The 6,602-nt window shown below is 30.8% G+C and overlaps 1 long non-coding RNA gene across 1 annotated transcript; it reads right to left on the minus strand.

Annotated features, from left to right (window-relative positions):
• Window positions 1–2,851: 2,851 nt before the first annotated feature.
• Window positions 2,852–3,778, minus strand: LOC126885073 (uncharacterized). Its single transcript, XR_007698267.1, has 2 exons — window positions 3,413–3,778; window positions 2,852–2,918 (listed from the first exon to the last, which is right to left on the minus strand). It is a non-coding gene; the product is annotated as an uncharacterized LOC126885073 (long non-coding RNA).
• Window positions 3,779–6,602: the final 2,824 nt, after the last annotated feature.

Genomic DNA, 6,602 nt, shown 5'->3' on the forward strand with positions numbered 1-6,602 from the left:
CCTGAGATATGTAGTGCATAACATACAGTTCCATAATAATATCCATATTAAACAAGAGTACTTGTATGAGCTTACCTATCCAAATATATAAATATATAATACTCAACAACCCTTCTAACTTAGGGGTTAGGTGTGCAAAAACTAGACAAAAATACAAGTGAAGTTTTTATTAATTGTATAATCCCGACAGGATTAGCAATTAATAATATTGACTCATAATAATAATTAAAATGCACCATACCTAATACCAAAAAAATAAACTCATACATAAAGTACTACATAATAATTAAATTAATAAGTAATAAATTAAAAGTCATCAACAACAAAGCCAAAGATGAAATCAAGCAATGTATGTAGGTACCTGCAATATCAGATGGTAAAAAAAAAATCAGACTAAAATTTCTAACCATACTAAAGATTGAGCTAATAAGCTAAAGACAAACAGAAGAAGAGATTAGCTTGAACAACTCTGTTTCAAGGTAATCTTCTTCTGAAGATTGTTCTACAACTTAATAGAAACATAGTATCAATGTTTCCTAACTAATAAAGAATTTATATTTGAATCTCAACCTAAAGTATCTGATTTATAAAAGCATTAAGTACATTATGGTACCCACACTGATATAATATTATTGTCAAAATTAACAAAACTAGAAGCTGAGATGGATAATGGAACTACTTTACCATACAATAATTATAATTGTTATGTTTAACACTACCAATTAAAGAACATAAATTATGGATGAACATCTGTAATCATCCGAACCATGCGAATTCAACGTATCATGTATAGACGCTAATGTTCTGGACTGATATTGCTTTGTGGTGTGTGCCTGTCTTACCAAACAATCCAAATATCAAAAATAACAAATATAAAATATAATCTAAAGTTTGTAAGACAAATATACATATGGAGAAAATATTAGCGACACACCAACAAATAAAAAATGCCAGCAAATATATAAAAATAATCAAATCAATAGCGTAAATAAAATACCTAAATACTGAAAATGATTTCTAGTTATGTATAAAATATAACCATACTAGAAAAAAATGTATGCATATATTCAACGATTAATTGTACGCGCAAACGTACTACCATTGGTAGAAGGAATAAAAATTTAACTAATAGAACATAATGTCAGTTATGTATACTCAATCTAAATACATAAATAAGTTTCCAATAAAAATACAAAATTCAAACTAAAATATGAGCTGTACCACTAAAACTAAAAATGAGGTATCGAAATCAACTAATCAAAACCAAAAGCAGCATAAGTCTACCTGTTTAGTATTCGTAAAGTTTTAAAGACCAAAAATAAATCAGAAGTAACATGTATACAAAGATATCAAAAGTTAATAAAACAGAAAATTCCAATAAAAGAAAATTGAACTAAAAGAACTACTGTCTTAGAACCAAAAACGGTTGGCCCCACGTTGGGCGCCAGTGTAACAAAATGAAGAAAACTTCTGTTGGAGTGAAAGTAAAAAGAAAGATATACTCCAACAGAAGTAAGGAAAAAAAAATAAAAAATTAATGGGACATAGATGTAGAGAGATGGGCTGTAAAGAAGAGATGAAAATAAAGGGGGTTTAGAAGGGATAGAAGTAGAAGTGGGAAGAGACAGAGGCAAACTGAATAGAGTTGGCTAGCTATAGATGCAAGAGAGCAATTTGACACTCAAGGATGGATACGGCTCGTTTGCATGCCTGTCGAAGAACAGTAGCTCTATATAGATAGTAATGATGACTAGAAGATGAAATAATAAAATAAGAATAAGGTACTGAAAAGGAAGGAGATGAATAATGACTAAAAACGAACAAAATAAATAAAACTAACTAATCATGGGCGCCATGAAAATGATCTTCGATCATTTTCCCAGGTATCTTAGGCTGCTTTCAAATATTAAATATATTAAACCTGTAATAATGAACATAAAGGAATAATAAAATAATTGATATACAAAATACATACATATTTATTAAAAATAACTACTAGATTTTTGACAATCTCTGAGTTACACAAAGTGTATATCATGTGACTCTAAAATGACATAAGTTATACAAAAAGTTATCTCTAAGATAACAACAATAATGTTATCTGTTAGAAAATTACAGGTATAAGTACCTCTCACTAACATATAGGGTACAAAATTACATAAGTCTTCTACCAAATGGTTATAGTACGCCTGCTACGTACAACTAAAGGGAACTGACAAAGATGAAAATACTACAAATAAATAGGCCCAAGCCTCACTAAGGGAAAATACAATAATGAATAAATAAAGTTAAATATACAAGGAATGAAATAGAAATGAAGTTGAGATAAATACCGACGATGACATAAATTAACCGAACAAATGGAATAAAGCAAATAACATTAAAATATTTGGGAAACAAGCTAGTAATATTAAAATATAAATTTACCCGAATTACATAAACCAATATCAAAGCAATAATAAAGTATTAAAAACCTAATTTTCTCTAGGCTTATTCCTGTGCACAAGAAGTTACCGTAGATACAAAGTTTGGGAACCAAATAATCTAATATACAAATATGTCAAAAAAAAACCAGAGGTAACCTAAATCTGGAAAAAAAACATATTTCATTAAACCAAATGTCTGAAACTTAAAAACCCATAGTTACTTAAAGCACAACACTAAATGTTCCCAAACCAATCCCTTCATCGGACGACCTCAAGGTGAAGTCTGATGCTGCAACCCATAAAATTAGCACCAGAGGAGGTGCTGAACCATGTTTCCCGTAGATACCGGTGTAAAGATGACAAAAGTGGGACTGGAATGTCCCATCGCTTGCTCCCAAATCGACATATTCCCATGGTGACTTGACTGTGGCTGTAGTGGTTTCCCTAGGTGTCGAAGGGCTATGAGTTCACCATGTGGTTACTCCAAAATGGCTAAAAAATATTCCCAGTTTTATTTCTCATTTCAAACATGAGCAAAAAGTAAAGGGAAGAAGAAATAATTGAGGAACTTTTTAGAAGCAATAGTATAGAAAAACCGACCATTAAAAATGTAACAAAAACCAATCTCAAGTAACCTTGAACTATTTTGGGTGTGAATACATGAACAAATGACATGGAATTTGTAATTTGAATATGATTAATTTAAGGAAATATCTGTAAAAATATTGAATTTATAAAATATTGGATGTTCAAAAACCTACAGAGAAATGATACTTATTTCCAATATTAATTTGAGGACTGCATATGTTTGGTTATGTCTAACCAAAAAAATATTAATGTATAATTTTCTTTGAATGAATACTTAATAATCGAAATAATCTACATAAAATCCAAATAATGAGTTGACTAAGAAATTTTAACAATGGGACTAATATTTTAATATTCAAGGCTAACAAAAAAAAATATTATAAAAAGGATTTTATTACCGGTGATTTTTCCAAGAGGGGTTGTTCTACTCACATGCCTCCCTACTGTAGAAAACCATTTGTGGTAACTTTTTCACTTTTCACTGATGTTATAAAATAAAAAACCAACCGCCATTCTAATATTCTATGGTAGCAACCAACTTCACCTACAGCCACAGGTCAAGTGATGAACATTCGTCTCTCCTTCCAAGAGTACGACGTCAAACTCACCGAACGCGAAATAATTCTCGATAGGTGGAGTATGTTCCATCACCGAGGTATGACGTCACGTCAGTGGTCCTATACGAGGAATTAGAGAATTTAAATGGGAGAGCGAAGGAAAATAATTATAAAAATAATTAAAGAGTTAAGTTAGTAACGTGACCGTTACAAGCTCATTAATATATATATAAGATAAATAATATCGGGCCCAATATGAAGCCCTGTGGTACTCCATTCCTATTGACAATCGGATCAGATATTGAAATTTTGGAGTCATGTCTTATTTTAACTATTTGGTGTTGGTCTTTCAGATAGAATTCAAACGAGTTTTAGGGTTTAGTATAGGGGAATCAATAGAGTTTTTGCTTACGGAAATAATGAAACGAGATAGACCTTTTTGTAATTTTATTAATAAATGTTTAATAAACAACATATCAAAAAGTTCTATACCAAAAGTAGGTGCTAAACAGGTTGGAATTAAATTGGAGGAAATATGGAAAAAATCTTAAATTCCAATAACTTAACATACAAGAATTATTCCGCTTTTAAAATTCTATCATGACAAGTATATCAAACTTATGAAACCATTTAAGAACAGGCAAAACAGTGAATTTTACAAAAATAAAATTCAATGCTTTAAGGACTAAGAAGTAAAACTACACGTTTCGATCTTGCAGCTTGCAAATGTGACACTCTGATTAATTGTCTTTGTAGCAAATCTTAAACAGTGCCTCTGGATGATCGCGAATTTCTATTAAATCAAAGAAGTCCCAGAAAAATGGTGATAAGCTCGATTGATAGAGAAAACAAAAACAAATATATTCAGAGAGAACAACGGTAAAAGAAGAGAGGTACCGACGCAAAGACAAAACTTTAGCTCAAGTAAAAAAGTACCAAGTTTTATCGATCGTGGAAGAACACCTAACACTTGTGCATGAGTCAGGGTGCAAATTTTTCCGATATGTGTTTCCGCTGTCTGGTACATCAGAAAGTATCAAATCCAGCTATTAAATGTGACGGACTAGTCGTAAATATTGGCGTTAAAGGTGAGTAATACGACTGTTTGAAGAACATCTTAAAAAACCGCTTCAGTGGTTTGTATGTCTGCGACATTCAAATTATCTTCCCCTTGGACACCAAAAGAAGTTTACTAGTGACCAAATCAAAAAACGTGAGGCTCTTCAAACTTTCTCCTATATAAATTTTGATTCAAACGACTACTTTGAGTTAAGTAACTAGCAATAATATCATCTTACAGAACCACATATTCTCTCGATTGTCGAGTGGGTATTTGCGAGATTTTATTAAGAATCCTAACTTAGACACCTTTAACATTGAGATTGAGAAATATCACTTCCACAAACAATGTTTAGAACAACGTATCAAGCTTGTGAAATAAGCTTCTCTAGCAGTTTTTGGATCGTATTCGAGGGATGGATTTATAAACATGCGAATTGATTCCAGAAAAACTATGCCTTACTTTAATGCTAAATCGGAAGACATCTTCCAATAGAATGCTTTTACCATATTTTTTGTAATATTTATATACCTAATATACCTAATGCACTATTTTAAAATTATAGTAATTTTGTACTTTGCTTTATATCTATTTTAGTATTAAAAAACTTGTGTGACGTCAGGGAGACGGATAAGGTAGGCTATTTTGTTATAAAAAGAATGTTTGAGTATACTTTTCTTAAGTAAAATTTTTAATTGCCTTGGGAAACCAGAAAATATTTTCCAAATTAAACCGAATTTATTTATTCAACTTTTATGAGGTATTACATTTCCATTACAAAAGAAATTAGCATATTAATGTATTTTTTCTAATTTTTACTTGCTAAAGGGTGGGCAGAAAATACTTTTTTATTTCAACGCAATTTTACTAAAATTCTAAATAGTGTGTTAGGCAACTTTAGTGAGCTATTACATTTTTGTGTGAAAATAAATTTTTTTTTCTTCTGTGAACATTTTTGCAAAATTTTTAATTGTCTTGGGGGACAGAAGATATTTTCCAATTTCGAAAAATTTTATCAAAATGCTTAACAGTTGATTGGGCAACTTTTGTGGGGTATTACTTTTCCATCGCAAAAAAAAAATTTTTTTTCGCCTTTTTCGATGAACCCTAATGTGCGTTACAACACTCTCGATGCACTTACAAGTGGAAAGCTGTGTGCTCTGTTGCCAAATTTTTCATTAATTTATCACGAAAAACGATAAAATGTTAGATTTTTTCTAAGAGCGCGACCGATCCTGGATTTATATTGTTACAAAATAAATTAAAAAAAAAACGTAATTATCTATTAAACTATCTCATGTGACATTCTAAAACTTTAAATTAAAAAACTATAACATCAAGGAGAGTTCAAAAATGTAGATAAGAATATAGTGTGTTCTATTAAAAAAAAAGATAAGTTTGTTTCACCCTCTATCGGTAACCCTGTATATCTAAAAATATTTTTAACGTATGGCCCTATCAATGCTACAACATATATTATTGCTACAAAATTATTAAAAGAAATGTACTTATCCCTTAAACTACCTCGTACCTATGACATTGCAAAACCTTATAGGTATTAAAAAACGATAACGTCAAGGAGAGTTCAAAAATTTAAATACGAATATAGGATGCAATATTAGAAAAAAGATAAGCTAGTTTCACCCTGCCAGTATGGGTGGCCCTGTATATCTAAAAATAATTTTAAAATATGGTTCTATCAATACCCCAACTTTTACCTTATAGTGGAGTCAATGAAGGTTTTCACCTCCGATTTCGTTGAACATCCATCCGTTTTTCATGAAAATTGGTAAGTATGTAGAGGATACCTCAAGAAACAAAGGTGACATGGTGCCAACTTGCGCTTTTACCCTGGGTGGGGGGATGCCACCCCTTCTCGGGGGTGGAAATTGTTTTATTAAAAATAATACCACTAATCGATAGAGGGACAAATTATAAGTAAAATTTGTTATATAAATTTATTTCAATAAA

This window comes from Diabrotica virgifera, chromosome 5, assembly GCF_917563875.1.
Source record: "Diabrotica virgifera virgifera chromosome 5, PGI_DIABVI_V3a".
In the NCBI taxonomy this organism is placed as follows: domain Eukaryota; kingdom Metazoa; phylum Arthropoda; class Insecta; order Coleoptera; family Chrysomelidae; genus Diabrotica; species Diabrotica virgifera.